The sequence below is a fragment of the Trachypithecus francoisi genome, unplaced genomic scaffold (assembly GCF_009764315.1).
Source record: "Trachypithecus francoisi isolate TF-2019V2 unplaced genomic scaffold, Tfra_2.0 Lachesis_group0, whole genome shotgun sequence".
NCBI classification, from domain to species: Eukaryota; Metazoa; Chordata; class Mammalia; order Primates; family Cercopithecidae; genus Trachypithecus; species Trachypithecus francoisi.
Window position 1 is genome coordinate 41,030,283 of NW_022681453.1, and position 19,949 is coordinate 41,050,231.

A 19,949-nucleotide genomic window follows, 5' to 3' on the forward strand; every position below is an offset into this window, starting at 1 on the left:
CTACAAAATAGAATAATTTGGTTCTATTTTTAAAGAGGAAAAGTATAACATATATCTAAAGAAAAGAAATTAGGAAAGGTCTGCACCAGTGTGTTAACAGTGATTGTCTCTGGGAGGGTCTGATTGCTGGTCTCTCTCCTCTCTGCTGGTCTGGTTTTCCTGTTTTGCCTGAAAAGAGAAAGCCTTTGCTATTGAAAGAAAACAAATACATAAAAGGAACAAAGAATTAAAGAACATTGTCAATGCCCTTCAGCCAAAGACCACCCAGGAACACACCTGTTATTGAGCAAGTTGGTTTTGTTACTGGTGGAAACTAGAGAGCATAAATACCTTGGGGAACTGTGGGAGTTTCCGTAGAGGGTGTTAGAAAGAATCTAGTACAGGATTTGGGCTTTGGTTGAGTAATCTGGGGGAAGGCTTAAGGAAACAGGCTCACTCTAGACTCAGTGCTGTCAGAAAGCAGCCACAATTCTAGAATTCAGTATCACTATAAGTCTTATGCATACAGAAGGCAAACTAAATCAAGGATAAAGCTGTAATTGACAAAGCAGCAGCAGTCACTCGTGTTAGGTGAGAAAAAGAGATGTTTGGTATCTTATGGGTTACACAATGACCTTCTTTTCAGTTTACTTTATCCTGGTTGCAGAGTGACCTTGTCTGTGTTCTGTGAGATTGTGTCTGTCCAACAGCAGAACACCGTGGCCCTGCTGTATCAGACTGGTTCCCGGGTGCCAGAGGTTAACTTTTTTTTTTCTCTCTACCTGGATAGGGATAATACTAGGAACTTTACTTGCACTAAAAAAAAAAAAAAAAGTCTGGAGAGACTTTATTTTCTGTAACTGATTCTTCCTCTGTTTACTTAGCCATGTTTTCCTGAAAGTATTAATTTAGCAAATTGAACCAGGATTAGTTTTTCAATCACTAGTGCACATATCATAAATTTTGAACATTCTATCCAAGACAAGAAATGGTGAACACTAGGGTCATTTCCATCTTTTGGGCGATAGCTGCTTCAGTTGCTTCCTTGCTAGTCTAATCCCAAACCAGAGCATAATTTTTTTTTTCTTTTTTTTTTTAAAGACAAAGTCTCACTCTGTTGCCCAGGCTAGAATGCAGTGTGGCACAATGTTGGCTCACGCAACCTCTGCTTCCCAGGTTCAAGTGATTCTCCTGCCTCAGCCTCCCAAGCAGCTGGGATTACAGGTGCATGTCATCATACCCAGCTCATTTTTGTATTTTTAGTAGAGATGAGGTTTTGCCATGTTGGCCAGGCTGAGTTCGCTGTTGCCCTCATCCAAGCTTATGTCTTCACACTTTTAGTAAGCCTTTACCTACACGACAGTACATAATGATCCACCAGACACACGCCTACCACATAGTTAAACCCAGCCCTTGGCCGTTAACAGGAGCTCTCTCAGCCCTCCTGATAACATCTGGCCTAGTTATATGATTTCACTTTAAATCCACTATCCTACTAACCCTGGGCCTACTAACCAGCACACTGACTATAGACCAGGCTGGTCTCGAACTCCTAGCTTCAGGTGATCCACCCACCTCAGCTTCCCAAAGTGCTGGGATTACAGGCGTGAGCCACTGCACCCAGCCACCAGGGCATAATTGATTGGAAATAGGGAGGTGTTGAAAAGAAGAAGACAAAACTTTAGATTTTTTTTTTAAATGATGATTTTGCTGAAAGATGCATAAAAAGTTGGAAAATCATTCCAGGCAAAATTTTCCCTTGGCAAAGAAAAATTTCCTCTTTGTATAAACATAGTGACTGAGAACTTTCATTATCAACGAATTCAGCATTCCAACGATACTGACAGCTTAATCAATTTGCTTCCGGCCAAATTGCTCTTGACCAAATTGTCTGCTATGATATATAACAGTAAAACATTGGAAATAACCTAAACATCCAACAAGAAGGTTACTGAAGAAAGCCAAATAAATCATGGTTCATCAATACAATAAATGTCATGCATTCACTTAAAGCAACATACGTATACATTTCTTTGGAAAGGAGTAAATGGATGCTTCTAAACATTTAGGGAAAGAGCTACATTTATAAATAAGCCCTATTTAGGTTTGGTTGTTGTTTTTTGTTGTTGTTTTGTTTTTTGTTTTTTTGAGACAGGATCTCATTCTGTCACCCAGGCTGGAGTGATCATGGATCACTGCAGCCTTGAACTCCTAGGCTCAAGCGATCCTCCTACCTCAGCCTCCTGAGCAACTGGGACCACAGGTATGCACCAGCAAGCTCAGCTAATTTTTACATTTTTTGTAAAGACAAGGTCACACCAGGTTGTCCATACTGCTCTCAAACTCCTGGGCTCAAGCAGTCCTCCTCCCTTGGCCTCCCAAAGCATGGGATTACAGGTGTGAGCCACCACACTGGCCCCAATTTAATTGCGACCATACAGTAAGTTCTAGGAATTTAACCATAGAGATAGATCCTCTTTTCTCTGAAATATGACCCACCTTTCACTGTTTGTTCAGTTCACCAAACCTAGTATTTCCTAACTATTCTTTGCTTGGTTTTTTGGAATATAGGAATCAAGTGGAAAGCAAATCTACTTATTTCTAAACTGGCAGGGGTGGCTGGGTGTGGTGGCTCATGCCTGTAATCTCAACATTTTGGGAGACCGAAGTGGGAGGATTGCTTGAGCCCAAGAGTTTGAGACCAGCCTGAGCAACACAGTGAGATCCCGTCTTCATTTTTAAAATAAAAACCGGGCCGGGCGCGGTGGCTCAAGCCTGTAATCCCAGCACTTTGGGAGGCCGAGACGGGCGGATCACGAGGTCAGGAGATCGAGACTATCCTGGCTAACACGGTGAAACCCCGTCTCTACTAAAAAAATACAAAAAAACTAGCCGGGCGTGGTGGCGGGCGCCTGTAGTCCCAGCTACTCTGGAGGCTGAGGCAGGAGAATGGCATAAACCTCGGAGGCGGAGCTTGCAGTGAGCTGAGATCCGGCCACTGCACTCCAGCCCGGGCGACAGAGCGAGACTCCGTCTCAAAAAAAAAAAATAAATAAATAAAATAAAATAAAATAAAAACCAACGATATAGCACCTGGTCCAATGTCCAGGAAATAGAGGCTGAAATGTCAGCTCATGTCAACCCAGGAACAGAGCACTTTCTCCATGAGAAAGATTTTCCTCTTTAACTAAGCCATGGTACCTTCCTTCTCCTGGACTTTGCTTAAAAAAATTTTTTTGGGCCGGGCGCGGTGGCTCAAGCCTGTAATCCCAGCACTTTGGGAGGCCGAGACGGGCGGATCACGAGGTCAGGAGATCGAGACCATCCTGGCTAACACGGTGAAACCCCGTCTCTACTAAAAAAAAAAAATACAAAAAAAAATTAGCCGGGCGAGATGGCGGGCGCCTGTAGTCCCAGCTACTCGGGAGGCTGAGGCGAGAGAATGGCGTAAACCCGGGAGGCGGAGCTTGCAGTGAGCTGAGATCCGGCCACTGCACTCCAGCCTGGGCGACAGAGCGAGACTCCGTCTCAAAAAAAAAAAAAAAAAAAAAAAAAAAAAAAAATTTTTTTGAACAGCTCTATTGAGGTATAATTAACATACAGTAAACTGCACATATTTAAGGTATGCAATACAATGAGTTTTGATTTATTCATGCATCAGTGTGATTATAACCACAATCAAGGTAAGGAACATAGCCATTCCCCCCAAAAGTTTCCTTGTGTGTCTTCTAATCCTTCTGATATGGTTTGGCTGTACCCCCACCCAAATCTCATCTTGAATTGTAGCTCCCACAATTCCCACGAGTTGTGTGAGGGACTGTGTGGGAGATAATTGAATCATGGGGGTGGTTTCCCCCATATTGTTGTCGTGGTAGTGAATAAGTCTCATGAAATCTGATGGTTTATAAGGGGAAACCCCTTTTGCTTTGCTCTCATTATTTCTTTTGCCTGCTGTCATGGAACATGTGCCTTTCATCTTCCACCATGACTGTGAGGCCTCCCCAGCCATGTGGAACTGTGAGTCCGTTAAATCTCTTTCTTCTTACAAATTACTCAGTTTTGAATATGTCTCTATCAGCAGTGTGAGAACAGACTAATACACCTTCCTTTCCACCTCTTCCCAATCTCCCCTTTGGGCAACCACTGTTTTCTGTCACTATAGATTAGGCTCCATTTTCTAGAGTTTTGTATTGTTGTCAGCATCAGTAACTTATTCCTTTTGACTGCTGAGTAGCAGGACACTGTATGGATGCACAACATTTTGTTTATGCATTCAGTGACTGATGGGCACTCAAATTGTTTTCAGTTTGGGGCAATCACACATAAAGCTGCTGTAGACATTCAAACATTCTCGTACAGGTCTTCGCATGGACGTCAACTTTCCTTTCTCTTGGGTGAATATCTAGGAGTAGAATGGCTGGATCAAATGGTAAGTTTAACTTTTTAAGAAACTGCCAAACTGCTTTCCAAAGTGCTTGCACCATTTAATGTTCCCATCAGCAGTGAGTGAGCGTCTGGACTTTGTTTTCAACCCAGAGAGAAGCCTGGGTTCTGAGGACCCCAGAACCTGGGTGCTTCTAAGGAGGGCCACACTTCACATGGGCCACACTTTACATAGGCATCTTTAGGAGAGGATCCTGGAAGAGGTGGGGGACACAGCACTTGGGTGGGAATCAGCCACAGTCCATCAGGAAATGGGGGAGGCCAGTTTAGTCTGAGAGCTGGCGGGCTCTGAATCTATTCCACACTTTCTTTGTCCCAGCCTGGGGAGTGGGGTTGGAAGTAGAGGAGGAAAAGAATTTCAACGAGCTGCTTTTGACTTGATGTAATTTTGTTGGTTTCAATAACTATTTATTGAAATAATCTGTGCCAAAGGAGGACAAAAGGGAAGAGGCATAGGACTGGGGTTCAAAGAGGAGGCCCTGAAGAGTCCATGAAGGAGGAGGGAGAGTGGGAGAGGCTTTGCAGGGCAGACAGTGATTCTCATTTTACAAAATGCCCAGTATCGAGATTGCCGCAGTGTTTTCAGTGCGGAGGAAATGACACTCCTAAGACTTGCATTCTAGATCCTGCAGAAACAAATTGCCCTTTTAGTTTCACAGTTAGAGAGATATTTGGTGTCTCTTGAACATGTGGTCAGGGTTTTCCGATGGGAATCCTCGGTTGTTTTTAACAAAATAAGCCAGATCCAGAGGCTACATGACAGGACCCGGGCACCTCTCAGGCTGTCTTCTCACGGCTTGTCTTCTTTCCTGGCCTAATTTCTAGACTCTCTGCACCTGTGGTCTCTGTTTCACTCCAGCATCACCTTTTCAGCCTCTGCCATTAATTGGACTCATTGAATGCACTGGACTCATTGAATGCACTGGGCTCATGCCAGCTTTCTAGTTGCTGAATCAAATGGTCTTTTCTCAGATCTTATTCTCCTGCTCTCATGGCACCATTTTGATATGGAAGATGGGCAGGGAAGTGCTGGGAAGGGAAGGGCATGGTCTCTGGCTAGGGCTCCACCCCCGATCCTGTGCCTACGGACCTAGGTGAAGACAGGCACTCCTGCCTTCATGCACAAATGTTGCATTTCCCAAGACCACCCTGGTCAGCCACGCCCCCATCCTGTGCCTGTAAATAAACCCCAGACCTTAGTGGGTATGCATACAAGAAGCAGCTGAGCATTGAGAGGAACACACCGGCTGAAGAACACACAAGCAGCTGGACGTCAGGAGCACACTGACAGGCACCGGCAGGCTGGCAGGCCATCCACCAGTGCAACAACACAGAGTCTGGCTGCGGCAGTTGGAGGAGAGCCCCGCTGCTGAGTGGCCTGACCCTAGGGGAAAACCACCTTTCCATTCCATCTCCCTTTGGCTCCCCCATCTGCTGAGAGCTACTTCCACTCAATAAAACCTTTCACTCATTCTCCACGCCCACATGTGATACGATTCTTCCAGTACACCAAAGCAAGAAACCCTGGGATACAGAAAGCCCTCTGTCCTTGTGATAAGGCAGGGGGTCTAATAGAGCTGACTAACACAAGCCACCCACAGACGGCAAAACTAAAAGAGCACCCTGTAACACACACCCACTGGGACTTCAGGAGCTATAAGCATTCACCCCTAGACGCTGCCGTGGGGTCGGAGCTCCACAGCCTGCCTATCTGCCTGCTCCTCCTAGAGGTTTGAGCAGCGGGGCACTGAGGAAGCGAGCCACACACACCCTGTGAGGGGGACAAGGGAACTTTTCCCATTTCGGTATGGTCTTCCCACTCATCTCCTCCTTCTAGACAGCTCTCCTGCCTAGGTCTCCAGGACGCTGTTCTACCTAGCTGTCCTGCTGCAGGTCGACTTCCCTGGGAAGCTGTCTCTGAGATGGAGATGATCAGGGACTGCTCCCATCATCACTCCGTGGAGGAAGCAGAGAGAAGCAAGACTGGGAGGGAGAAGCTGAGCTGTGAAACAGTCTCAGCAAAGGCCACAGCCAGCTCCACAGGGACAGGCATTCGGGGCACTGAGTTGGAGCAAAAGAATCAGGTCTTTACACACCCCATTGATCAGTCGCTGGATGTGGGCTCCCTGGAAGTAGGCAGGGCTTTGGGCAAGGTGGTGTTCTTTAGCCACAGGCCATTCCAACAGCATTGTCAGCAGCTGGGGGAGTCAGTCCCTCCCCAAAAGGGGATCTGGGGAGCATACTACAGTGTCCACCACACCCTCCTTCTCTCCAGCCGCTCCTTCCCTGGTGCAGGTGACCACTTTCCTCTGGCCTCAGGCTATGGCCTTCTGCTCTTCTCTATTTACAATCTCTTTTGTAAAACACTAATAAAGTATTTTATTTACACTTTATACAAGAACAATAACTAGCATTTATTGGGTGTGTCCTGTGAGTAGATGCCAGGCACTGTGCTAGGCACTGCCGATATATTATCTCATTTAAGTTCCCAGAAACCCACTGGCATTAGGGGATATGAAAACTCTTTATTACAGCCAAGGAAAGTGCCAGAAGAGTCTTCTTAAAAAAACAAAGCAAATTCCTGTTTCTGCCATGTCACCTCCCTCCTAGCTCAAGGATCTTTGCTGGCTCCCAATTACTGTTGGAATAAAAGTCCAGACTCCTAAGTCAGCATCCAAGGCCCTCCACAACCTGCCCTGAGCCTCCCTTTTTACAATTCTTCCTTTTTCCACTCCTGCCAAACCGAGCCCTTCACTAGGACCTTCACCTGGCCTGCACCAGCCTGCTCCCAGACTAGCTCGGCTTAGCACCTAACTATGCCTGTCCCTTCCTTCGACAGTCATTCATGCACGTATCCATTTACTCATTTATTATAGACCTAACATATACCAGGCTGTGTGCTGGGCGTTGGGGATACAATGCTGAACAGACACAGCCTGTCCTCCCCTTCAGAATCTTAAAATTATGCAAGAAAGACAGATGTTATTCAAACTTGACAAATTTTCAGAGTTATTTATTTATTATTATTATTTTTTGAGACGGAGTCTTGCTTTGTCACCCAGGCTGGAGGGCAGTGGAGCAATCTCAGCTCACCGCAACCTCCGCCTGCCCCATTCAAGCGATCCCCTGCCTCCGTCTCCCAAGTAGCTGGGATTACAGGTGCTTGCCACCATGCCCAGCTAATTTTTGTATTTTTAGTAGATATGGGGTTTCACCATGTTGGGCAGGCTGGTCTCGAACCCCTGACCTTGGGTGATCCACCCACCTTGGCCTCCCAAAGAGCTGGGATTACAGGTGTGAGCCACCATGCCCAGTCTCAAATAGTTATTGAATTCCAGCTTTGACTCAGTGCTAAGAGGGGAGCATCAAGGAGTGCTGAAAGCTTTTAAAAGGGAATGCTGAGGACCCTTGGTGAGCCAGGTGCTCTTCCAGTGCCCGTGGGTGTGGCTGTGTATCTCAGTCGCTTCCCCACGTCCTTCGTGGGGCCTAACATAAGTGTTTCTCCTTTTCAGCTCTCCCCTTTCTCCTCTTCATGTCTACGTTGCCTGTTGCCTAAGCTACTCAATCCTATGCAGCTTTGCTTTCTTAATGTAAAGTGCTGTCGTCTCTCAGGTACATTTTGAGTCTTATGAATGATAGTTATCACTGATTTGAGGACGTATCCTGTGCCAAGCAGTCTCTGTGCTCTTGCACTGTTCAGCAATTACAATATCCCCACAACCATCCTTCTTCTTCTCATGATCCCATCGTCTTAGTCCCGGCAGAAGCAACCCTGAGACAGGGACTCAGAGCACACGGTTTACTTGGCAGGTTAAAGAAACATGGGCAGGTCAGTGGGGAGGTCAGGGAAGGGAAGGTGTATTATCAGGCAAGTTCACCCTGGGGGAAAACCAGAGCCAAATCCCGCTGGGGAGATTCTGGGAAATGTCAGAGAATGTGTCTCAGAATCACTGTACCCAGGCGGTGAAGGAGTTGGGGTACTTATTCACCAATTCCCACCAGACGCTGGTTGAGGGCTGTGTGTAGGTGGAAATGGCACTAATTCCTGGGCACTGCTGGCACCTGCAAGGGCAGGCAAAGTGGGCATTGGCAACCTGAGAAAGCCCCTAGGTGAAGAAATGGAGGTGCTGGGGTACACTGAAGTGGTGAGGACAGAGGGCCTACTACGCCCATATTACAGATAAGTAAACTGAGGCTTCGAGGAGTCAGCCCAAGGTCACATGGCTAGGAACTATCAGAGCCAGGATGAACTGAAGTCTTTCTGGCTCTAAAACAACATTAAAATGCCCCTTGAGAGGCATTATCTTATCTTATCCTTCAGTAACCCTTCCAACTCTTTGCACGGGGCTAAGAACCCAGAGAAGACTCCAAAACTCTTCCTGACTGATGAGCCTGAACGATGAGGAGTTTCTTGGAACCACAGAATAACAAGGCTTTTTTTCTTTGTTTTTTTGAGACTGGGTCTCACTCTGTTGCCCAGGCTGGAGTGCAGTGGCATGATCTTGGCTCACTGCAACTTCAGCCTTCTGGGTTCAAGCGATTCTCTTGCCTCAGCCTCCTGAGTAACTGGGACTACAGGCGCACACCACCACACCTGGCTAATTTTTGTATTTTCAGTAGAGACGGGGTTTCACCATGTTGGCCAGGCTGGTCTTGAACTCCTGACCTCAGATGATCTGCCTGCCTCGGCCTCCCAAATTGCTGGGATTATAGGCATGAGCCACCATGCCAAGCCAGTAACAAGCTTTTAAATGTGCCTCCCTTCTTCATGATAGCAGGTGCGATCGCCTAGTTTCTGAATACATTCATGAGTGTCTCAGATCCCTTTTTACCTTTTCACCTCTTGGACTTGTTTGAAAGGAGGAAAACTGAGGCCCACAATCAATGCCGGCTTCCTGTCATGAAGCTGAGGCCAGAACTGGAGTTGCTACTCTCGGGTCTTCAGCAAAAATTCAAATGCCCATGCAATCCCTTTTTTCCCCTCCATGAAATTTTCCTAACTCGATTAAAGAAAAAAAGTCAATCAATTTACATGGTAACAGAAAAGGACAGGGCCCGGTATAAAATATTCCCCCATCTGCACCAGAGGGCACGGCCTACACGCTTCAAGAGCACAGCGGAGGCCCCCGGGATTTGTTTTTCTTTCCCTGACCCGGGGACTCTGATCTCTCACTTAACCTCTGACCTCTTCAATTCAGATAACAGGGAACTGGCAGCTGGGCTGGGGGCAGCTCTGAATGCCACCCGACTCCGCCTGGGTTCATTCTGGCCATGGAGACAGAACAAAGGGAGGCGGCAGTTCCCCGTAAAGTGCCCCAGGGCGGCAGTCAGTCCTGTGGGGGCCCCTGCTCAGGTGCCCACCCCGGGGAGCATACGGGGTTACCTCATTACGGCTAATGCCATTTAGAGCCTACTTTGTGCAGACAGGAAAAAAAAAAAAAAATTAAAGCAACATCAAGACCTTGCTTTGACTCCATTTAAAAACATCAGACTGAAATAGGCCTCACCAAAGATCCATGCCCCTCCCTGCAGAGAGGCCTTTTCCCCCCTACCTTAGGCCTCATTGAAAACAGGGCTAGAGTCTGCATTTTAACAGCAGCTATTTAGAGGTGGGTATGAGCCACTTGTTTGAAATTGAATCAGCCATTTTTATTAAGCCATATATTTTCATTCTTGCCAGTGACGCTGGGAGACGATTTTCCAGCCTCTCTGTTTTACTTTCCAGTGTATTTTCATTGGGAGGAGAGCTGCAAATCCAGGCCCTGCAACTTCCAATTACCCTGCTCCAACCCCCGGCTGCTGGGTTGGACCCAGCTCTTCGCAGCAACCTCAAAAACAATGAATTTTAACACCGCCCCACCCCCACCCACAACACCAAAACAAATTCATTCCTAAATAAGGAGCCCGTTGGCTCCTTCCTACCTGACTTCCCAGCCCCCACCTCCCAACTCCAGTTTCCAGTTTTGTGGCTGCCGCTGCTCGCTGGTGACTTGGCAGCTTAGCAGTGACCACCCACGGTCGTGCCCCAGGGCTGGATGACTACTTAATCTCTGCTAGGAGTTTAGCAAGAGGCTATTCACTGCCTTTAGACAATTAGACATCTCGAGGGACAGACATTTTTTGGAGCCTTTAGTTCCCAGCTGCATGTGGGTGGGCCTTTTATTCATTCATTCATTCACTCACTCACACATTCATTCACTCACTCACTTATTCTTTCGTGTATCCATTGATTGCTTTGGAACAGCACCTGACACATGTCAGTAGCTGTCATTCATATCCACAGCCAACATTTATCAGAGACCTCCTACTATGTGCCAGGAACTGAAGATGAAATAAATAAAACTCAGACTCTGCCTGCACACTGGGATGGCTTGGGGAGCTTTTAAGAAAAGCCTATACTAAGCCCCACCTACAGAGATTCTGATGTGATTAGTCCATTGCGGGGCCAAAGTATCTGCATTTTGTAAAGGCTTCTGGATGTTTCTAACGTGCAACCAGGGCTGAAAGCCACAGCTCTAGAAGGAAGGGCAGATAAGGAAACAGCTCTGTCCCAGGGTGAGGGGGTCAAGAGTAAAGTTCTGTGGATGCAAGGAGAGATGGACTCTAACCCTGCCCGAGGTCAGAGGAAGGCTTTCTAGAGGAAAGAGACCTGAAGACAGAAGTCAGCATGGGTTGGGCCAAGGTACTGGGAAAGGAGAAAGTGGGAGAAGATTACAGGAGATGGGAGCAGCACAGGCAATGGCCTGGGTTGAAGTCAAGCATTGCATTGCACACAGGACAATTTTCGATGATTGCATATGGCTGGAGTTGTGAGTGAGAGAAGGGAGCGGGAGATGGAGGAGACAGCTGGCCGAGTAACCCTGCAAGGGGTTTTGTCATCCATGTAAGGGGTTCGAATACTGTCTAAAAGCAATAGGGAGCAGAGGAGGGAAAGGATTAATTTTGCATTTTATTTTATTATTTTTAAATTAATTTACTTATTTATTTTTGAGATGGAGCCTCGCTCTGTCACCCAGGCTAGAGTGCAGTGGTGTGATCTTGGCTTACTGCAACCTCTGCCTCCCAGGTTCAAGCAATTCTCGTGCTTCAGCCTCCCAAGTAGTTGGGACTACAGGTGCATGTCACCACACCCAGCTAATTTTTTTGTATTTTTAGTAGAGACGGGGGTCTCCCTATGTTGCCCAGGTTGGTCTCGAACTCCTGGCTCAAGTGATGCACCCGCCTCGGCCTCCCAAAGTGCTGGAATTACAGGCATGAGCCACCGCGCCCAGCCAATTTTGCATTTTAGAAAACTCCTGGCCGGGCGCGATGGCTCATGCCTGCAATCCCAGCACTTTGGGAGGCCGAGGTGGGTGGATCACGAGGTCAGGAGATGGAGACCATCCTGGCTAACACAGTGAAACCCCGTCTCTACTAAAAAAATACAAAAAAAATTAGCTGGGCATGGTGGTGGGCGCCTGTAGTCCCAGCTACTCGGGAGGCTGAGGCAGGAGAATGGCGTGAACCTGGGAGGCGGAGCTTGCAGTGAGCCGAGATCGTGCCACTGCACTCCAGCCTGGGCAACAGAGTGAGACTGTCTCAAAAAAAAAAAAAAAGAGAAAGAAAGAAAGAAAACTCCCTCAGCTATAGAATGGACTAGAGGGCAGCCAGACAGGAAGCCAGGTGAGAAATGACAGTGACTGGACGCAGGGATGTATCAGTTTAACTTAGGCTGGGCTCCCCTATACCTTGAGATAGTCTAGAACAGGAGTCAGAATTGCCCCACCTAAGGAATGAAGAAACTGCTGTATTTGCCCACAGACCCCTGTCTGGTGTTGGTCTGGCTTCTCCTGGGGGCATCAATGCCTGAACATTCTGGCCTGCCTACCCCACTCCCCCAAGCATGCTCCTGGCCAAAGCAAGCTCCCTGGCCGGTAGTGACAGGCACCTACAAGGACACCATCCCTGGTTGTGGTAACAGTGGTGCCCAGGGCACATGTGCAAGGCAGCAGCAGAGGCTGTGACTAGGTCTTTATCCAGTGATGGAAGGCATGAGAGACTGAGGCCAGGAAGAGGCTGGTGAGTGTGGTGAGATTGACAGGTGCAGATGGAAATGAGGAGGCAGGAGGTGCCATCAAAAGGAGGATGGCAACCCTCCAGCACGCTGACTCAGGGCACGAACAAGTGAAACCTTTAATCCCCAGGGTCAGATCAGCACAAATACAGCCATGTGCCAACCAACAACCTTCTGAGCATCCATGCAGGGCAGGATCGTGGGATTCTGGTTGTTTGAGCTGCATGGACTTTTAGTTTCCAGGAGAGAGGAATTTGCAGTATTTGTAGCAGGCTTGGCTTTAGGCACATAAAAAGGCCTTAACAGGCTTTAATTCTGGGTCACCCCCACCCGCAACCTTGTGCTCCTCCCTCTCCTCGCCCCATGATATAATCTCTGATGTAATCCTTGGTATATTTCTTTTCCCTGTCTCTCCTATCCAATCAGCTGCTGTGTTGATTGTGAATTATTTGGAGGCAAGAAATCCACTCAAAAGAATTCAAGTCCAGGAGGCCAATTTTGGGGAAGATATGAGAGCTGGGGGAAGAACTGAGGGCAGGAAATGTAGCCAGCCTCCCTGCAGGTTCAGAAGCAGAGACCACGAAGATCCCAGGGGTAGAGAAAAGGCCTTTCCTATTTTTTCTGAAGCCACATGGTCTCTCGTTTTCCCCTTTATCTTTTTATCTGTTCCATCTCTCTCTCACTTTTGTTCTTCTCTGCAACCTCTCTCTGTGTCTCTGGTATTTGTGCTCAGGTGAGCACATGGCCACTCAACCTGGTATTCTGTGGTCTCTTAGTTTAAGCCAATATAAATAGGCTTCAGTCTTTATGTCTCAATTTGTAATTCACAAGGGAGAGTACTGGACTGGTAAGTATTAGAAGACCCAACTCAAACTGGCTCCCAGAAAAAAAGCAAATTTATTGGCTTAAGTAACTTAAAAGTCGAGGGTAGGCATCAGGCATTGCTGGATCCAGGAGCTTAAGTTCTTTTGTCGGGAATTCTGGTGCTCGGCCCTTTTTTGATCTATGTTGCTTTCATTTTCAGGTAAGTTACCTCCAGGTTTAGATCCTCCAGTTTAGCAGTCCCAGTAGAAAGTCGGCTTCTTTCTGCCAGAAGTTCCAATCACATTCCTAGGGTTGACTCTCACTAAGCCAACCCGGATCACAGCCCCCTTGCTGAACCAGTTGCTCTGTCCAGTGGATGGAAATGCTGATGGGCCAGACTCAAGTGACACTGTACCCTGGGGCCAGATGGACTAAAAACAGGAGAATGACCAGGTGCGGTGGCTCATGCCTACTATCCCAGCACTTTCAGAGGCCAAGGTGGGAGGATAGCTTGAGTGGCCAGGAGTTCGAGACCAGCCCGGGCAACATAGCAAAACCTTGTCTCTACAAAAAATAGAAAAATTAGCTGGGAAAATGAGCCTGGGAAGGTCAAGGCTGCAGTGATGAGCCAAAAAAAAAAAAAAAAGCAGGAGAATTTTTCTCCAAAGAGGACTGAGGTACTGGTACCAGAAAAAGGAAAAGGACGCATGGATTTCAGCGGACAGAAGTAAACCAACATGGTCAAGGGGTGACATTACCCCCTTCCACCCACCCTAGAGAGCTCTGAACAAAGCAGGTTTCTTATAACAATCTGGGAACCAAAGCAGTCACCACGCTCTCCTGTCAATGTTTTCTGAACAATCTCACAGACATCTGCTTCTTCCTTTCCATGACCAAGGCACCAGTCACGGCTGACCATCAGCATATGTGCACTGATATGGCCACCATCGTTGTTAAAGTACTGCACTATTTCCGTTACCTATTGGTAAATATCCACTGGCCTGAGTCCCTGGCTTCCCCCACCCAGGCCACTCAGGCCCTCTTTTCAATCCCACAGATGGCCACAGACTAGGCACTGAAGGGTTAATGCTGAGTGCAGCAGGGGCCTCCAAGACCCTGACCCAGCCCCTTCTGATTGGCTGATGCTCATGACCTATGAGTTGTCTCATTGATCTGGTGCCAGTAGTTAAATATTTTGAGTATCACCCTGGCTGGCAACAGTTTCCTATCTACTCTCCTTCGTTCCCCTCCATCCCTCAACCCCCACAGTCCTCCTTCACACAGCCTTCTTAAACTCTGATCTGCACCACTCACCGGCCTCCTCATCATTCGCCCCTGCATCAGGTCCTGACTCCTTCTCAGGTCTCCAGCTGCCCCTGTGAGCTGGTCCCAAATGCCTTTTCAGCCTCACCTTCCCACCCGCCTCCCACCCAGATGGCTTGTTTTTCCAAATACACATGCTTCCTCATGCTTCTCTGCCCTTGCCCAAGCTGCTCCCTTTTTCTGATATTCTTTACCCACATATTTACGGAGGGCCTACTATTTATGTGTCAGGTCCTGGCTTGGAGGCATAGACTGAGCGGGGAAGGAAGGTGAAGACAAAAAAGACAGATAGATGTTGTGAAATGTCTCCAACAGAGAAGCTCAGCCTGGAAGCAGAAAGGGGCATTTAACCCCAGGTCCCAGCAGCTCCCTGAAGGAGGATTCCTGGAGGATGAGTAGGAGGCCAGGAAGTCTAGGGCACAGTAATGAAGTCAAGGAAGCCAGCCTGCCATGCTGTGATTCCAGGGCTCCAGCAATCAGCTTCAGTGCGCCCAATAACTGAGCACACCTCCCATTTGCTGAGTGCTTTCCATGTGTCGGGCACTTGTTGACCTTTCCATGCTTGATCTCACTCAGTCCTCACCACCACCCTGTGAGGTGAGGCTGTGCAGAAAATGCAGCTCAGAGTGAAGACTCACACAGCTTGTGAGCAGCAGACCTGCCATCTAAGCCCAGGCTCCCTAGCCACTCTGTTCACCCCCCCATTCCCATGCCCCCTATTTTGGGGCAGAGCACCTGCTCCACCACCCATCATTAGCAGCAAGCTGGGCCTAAGAAGAATGATCTGGTTTCCCCACAGCGCTCGGTCCACAAAGACAATCCTAGAATTGGAAAACCAAGGAGGGGGTGGCAAGCCCTGCTCTTGGCCAATAACAAGCTGATATTTGATGTGGTTCAGCAGGTGACCTGCCTCCTTGGCTCAGTTGCTTATGCATAAAATGGGGATAAAAAGATCTCAGGGCACTAAGCAGGATAATACATAGAAAGCCGCCGGGCACGGTGGCTCAAGCCTGTAATCCCAGCACTTTGGGAGGCCGAGACGGGCAGATCACGAGGTCAGGAGATCGAGACCATCCTGGCTAATACGGTGAAACCCTGTCTCTACTTAAAAATACAAAAAACTAGCCGGGCGACGAGACGGGCGCCTGTAGTCCCAGCTACTTGGGAGGCTGAGGCAGGAGAATGGCGTAAACCCGGGAGGCGGAGCTTGCAGTGAGCTGAGATCCGGCCACTGCACTCCAGCCTGGGTGGCAGAGCAAGACTCCGTCTCAAACAAAAAAAAAAAAAAAAAGCCATTAAACATGAGTCACTATGTCATCTGCTCTTTCAGGACCAGATGAGAAAATGGGATAAGAAGGAAAACAAGGACTCATGCTTAGGTACCCTGGGCACAATTCCTTCCTTCCCAGACAGGGAGGGAGTCTGACTACATACCTCCTCTCTCTCTGCAATCAAACACATCTGGGTTGGCCTATCTGCTGTGTGATTTTGGGTAAGTCACTTAACTTCTCTGAACTTTCCTACCTTCACAATAGAGATCTTTACGGGGTTCTGCCTTAATTCACTCAGCAAGCCACATGCAGCACCTACTATTTGCCAGGCATGGTAGTAGGAGCTGATGATGTAAACAAGACAAGCCCCTGCACTCATGGAGTTTATATTCTAAGGGGAAATATAGACCAACACACACATGCACCCACACACAGTCAGGTTTCCAAATAGTGATAAGCATTCTGAAGAAAATAAAACATGACAATGGTGCAGGAAGGAGAAGGCTGCCCATGACAAAGTGGCCAGGGAGGGGCTGTCTGTGGAGGTAACCTGGGATCTGATACCCAGTTGGAGGGGAGAAGCCTGGCAGGCAAAGATCTGGGGAAGAGTGTTCAGCCAACAGAAGCAGCAAGTACAGAAGCCCTGGGGCATGAAGGAACTTGGTCTATTTTAGGTACAGAGAAAGCCCAGTGGGGCTGGAGTGTGCCGATCAGAGAGAGGGAGAGTGGCAGGAATGTGGGGAAAATTCAAGATGAGGCCCTGAAAGGACTTACATGGACCCCTGACCCATGTCAAGGGCTCCATCAATGTCAGCTACTTTGCCTGTGCTATCCTCCCACAGGGGCAGCAGTTTGGCTCACACCAGGGAGTCACTGGCCACCAGAAAGCTGCTGCTTATACACAGGCAAATACGGTAATTCTTTTCCTCCACCTCCCAGCAGTAGCAGCAGCGGCAGCAGGGATATGAATTGATTGTCAGAAGCTGTTTAAGGGCCTGTGATTGAGGAGATGATCTGAGGTAAGCTGCTCCAGTGAAATAAAGGCCAACAGCTGCCTGGTTCCACATCAGCGCTGCGCTTTTCTGAAAGGCAGCTTTGCCTTCCAGCACCCACCCCGACTCCACCCCCAGGAGGCAGGGAGCTCTCCCTTCATACTCTGGGGGAGGGAGATCCTATCTGGTGACAGATGAGATGTTGGGGACTAAACCCGAGGGTGTTCAGAAGTGTAATGGCTGTGGCTGAATATGTCAGTTTCCTGTTCTTTGTGGGTGGGGTCTCAATTATGAATAAGAATTTCATGGAAATTTTGGGACTGAAAGGAGGGAGGGATTCGGGAAGAATCAGTCCCATCTCAAATTAAAATCTGTGCATTCCTGAGCTTTCAAGTGGAGCATTTTACACAGAACCAATTTTTTCATCTGAAGTACGCATTCATCCATCCATTCATTTATTCGTTTACTTATTCACTCCTTCAACAAATATAAAATGCACAAGAGCTTGGGCTTTGATCATTGGATTTTTTAATATTTTAAAATGATTTTTCTAGAAACAGGGTCTTGCTATGTTGCCCAGACAGGACTCAAACTCCTAAGCTCAAGGGATCCTCCCGCCTCAACCTCCCAAGTAGCTGGGACTACAGGTGTGTGCCACCGTGCCCGGCTTGACAGATGGATTTAACGGGTTTGGCTACTTACTAGCTATGTGGCCTCAGGCAATTCACCTCACCTCTCTGAGCCCCAGGATACTCATACCTACCTCACAAGACTATTTGAGGATTATCCAGATAATGCTTACTAGGGACTGAGCCCAGTGCCTGGCACCGGCAAGTGACCATTTGCTACAATGTACCAGAGAGCAAAAGAGGTGCCACAAGGTTACAAAATGAAATCAAAGTCCGTTAAGGAGCTCACAGTCCAGGACATAAATAATCATGCCATAGGGAGCATATTTTAAATGTTCTAAGAGGCACAGAAAAGGTGACATGGCAAAAGATTTCTTCCTGTTAAAAAAAATGAGGAAGACTCAAGAGGGAATTGGAAGTGGCATTCGAGCTGAGCCTTAAAGGGTGGGTAAGGAGACCAGGGGGCGATGCAAACAAAGCCACATTCCTAGAACCTTGCAAAGTGTGGTTCATGGACGAGTAGCACCTGCTTCACCTGGGCGCTTGCTCAAAATACAGATTCTCAGGCCCACCCAGACCCACTGAATCAGAATCTGCATTTGAACAACTGGGAGGTTTGGGTGCAGATCAAAGTTTGAGGAGCTCAGGACAGATGATCTCTCATGATGCTGAAAATGCCTTTGTGGTAAAGGAAGGAAGGAAAAAGAGAGAACCTCCCCACGTGTTTGGGCCAATGACAAGGTCATACAGATGTGCCCACCCTGGGACCTTGGCCAGGGCACCCCAGAACCAGAGGCCTCCAGGTGTACGGGGAGCAGATACCCAGAGACTAATCTGCAGGGAGGCTCAGGCACCTGGGGGGGCAGATGTTGCAGGGCAAAATGTTCTCCGAAGCGTCAGTTGAGCCTGTTGGCTCAGGGGACGGGATTGCAGTCCTGGCCACTTACCCATTCAATTCTCTCATTCTACAAATACATATCAGGCACCTTTGTGAGCCAGGTACCAGCCAAGTTCTGGGTCTAGCAATGTCATTTGCCCTAGGCAAGCCCCTTTTCCTTGGTTCTCAGTTTCTCCATTTGTCAAGTCTGGGTTGGTGTGCTTTCTATAATGCCTGAAGTCACCTCCACCCCATTTTGTGATTCCCCCTGTCTCTTTCTTTCCCAGTGTTTCCTTCTTTTCTCTATTCTCCTGCCCACGCTATTCCCCACACTGGTTTCCATCCGCACAATATGGAAAATCCCAGCACCTCTTTCTTAGACCAAATTCCCAGAAGCAGAGTGGGAAATGAGGGTTCATGTGAAAGTGACTTATTAGGAAGTGGGGTGATGGAACTGGGGAACAAGGAGGCAAACAGAGGGTACCTTTGCCTCCATCCTGCAGGGGAGTGCTGGGGACAGTGTGGCTTGAGCCTCAGAGCTGGCCCCACTGGAAAGATCAGGGCGAGGGAGCTGGGTAGACCATAAATTCCCAGGCACTTCTGCTCTCCACTGGCTCCAGTGGCCTGAGGACAGCCCCCTCGACAGAGACTCAGGTGCAGGCTAGCGGGAGTGAGAGACGGCCTTTCTGAAAACTGCAAAGGGACCTAAGGGTGGAGTGCAGGTGATGTGCTGACAGCATCCACTACGTTCTCTAAATAATTATAGGCCAGGCAGAATTGAGGCTCCAAAGACATAGTAACAATAATAATGTTAGACCCAAACCTATTTTTTCTCGAGCACTTACTTTCAGCCAACCACTGCCCTACACATGGACCATGCAGTATCTCATTTAATCTATGGGACAACTTTCTGAGGCTTTTCAAGTTTTCTAACTCCCACTCCACTCCCCGCCCATGCAACACCACTCTTTCTTTGATCTTTCCAATTCCAAACAAAACAATTATTCACATGTATGACGATTATAGAAGCTATGAAACCGGCATGGAGAAAAGCCTTCAAGCAAGAAGAACACCTGAGAAGTCCTCACTCCACCACCAGCCACTGCCAGGGGTTAGTAATTGTCTGGAAGACTGAATGATTTGACTTCTCAGACACTTACACAGAGACTTTAGTGGGCCTGGAAATTTCTCTAAGAGCTGTAGATAACATAAAATCTCATAGACCGGGCCAGGCGCAGCGGCTCACGCCTGTAAGCCCAGCACTTTGGGAGGCCGAGGAGGGCGGATCACGAGGTCGGGAGATCGAGACCGTCCTGGCTAACATGGTGAAATCCCATCTCTACTAAAAATACAAAAAATTGTATTGTGTTGGCAGGCATCTGTAGTCCCAGCTACTCAGGAAGCTGAGGCAGGAGAATGGCATGAACCCGGGAGGCGGAGCTTGCAGTGAGCCCAGATTGCACCACTGCACTCCAGCCTGGGCAACAGAGCGAGACTCCGTCTCACACACACACACACAAAAACCTCATAGACCGAATTTAAGGGTGATTTAAAGCATTTTTCAAGGGTACTTTGGAC

The 19,949-nt window shown here is 48.1% G+C and overlaps 1 protein-coding gene across 4 annotated transcripts in view; it reads right to left on the reverse strand.

Moving 5' to 3' along the window:
* The window catches only part of SHQ1 (SHQ1, H/ACA ribonucleoprotein assembly factor), a 377,353-nt gene that overhangs the window by 105,921 nt on the left and 251,483 nt on the right, over positions 1–19,949 (reverse strand). For 2 of the 4 annotated variants that reach the window (XR_004436968.1, XM_033210462.1), the window contains one exon: positions 17–168. The exons of the other annotated variants lie outside the window; for them this stretch is intronic. The gene's annotated coding sequence lies outside the window, so the exon portion shown is untranslated. Of the gene's footprint in view, positions 1–16; positions 169–19,949 lie in introns of those variants that run through there. 4 annotated transcript variants of the gene reach the window in all.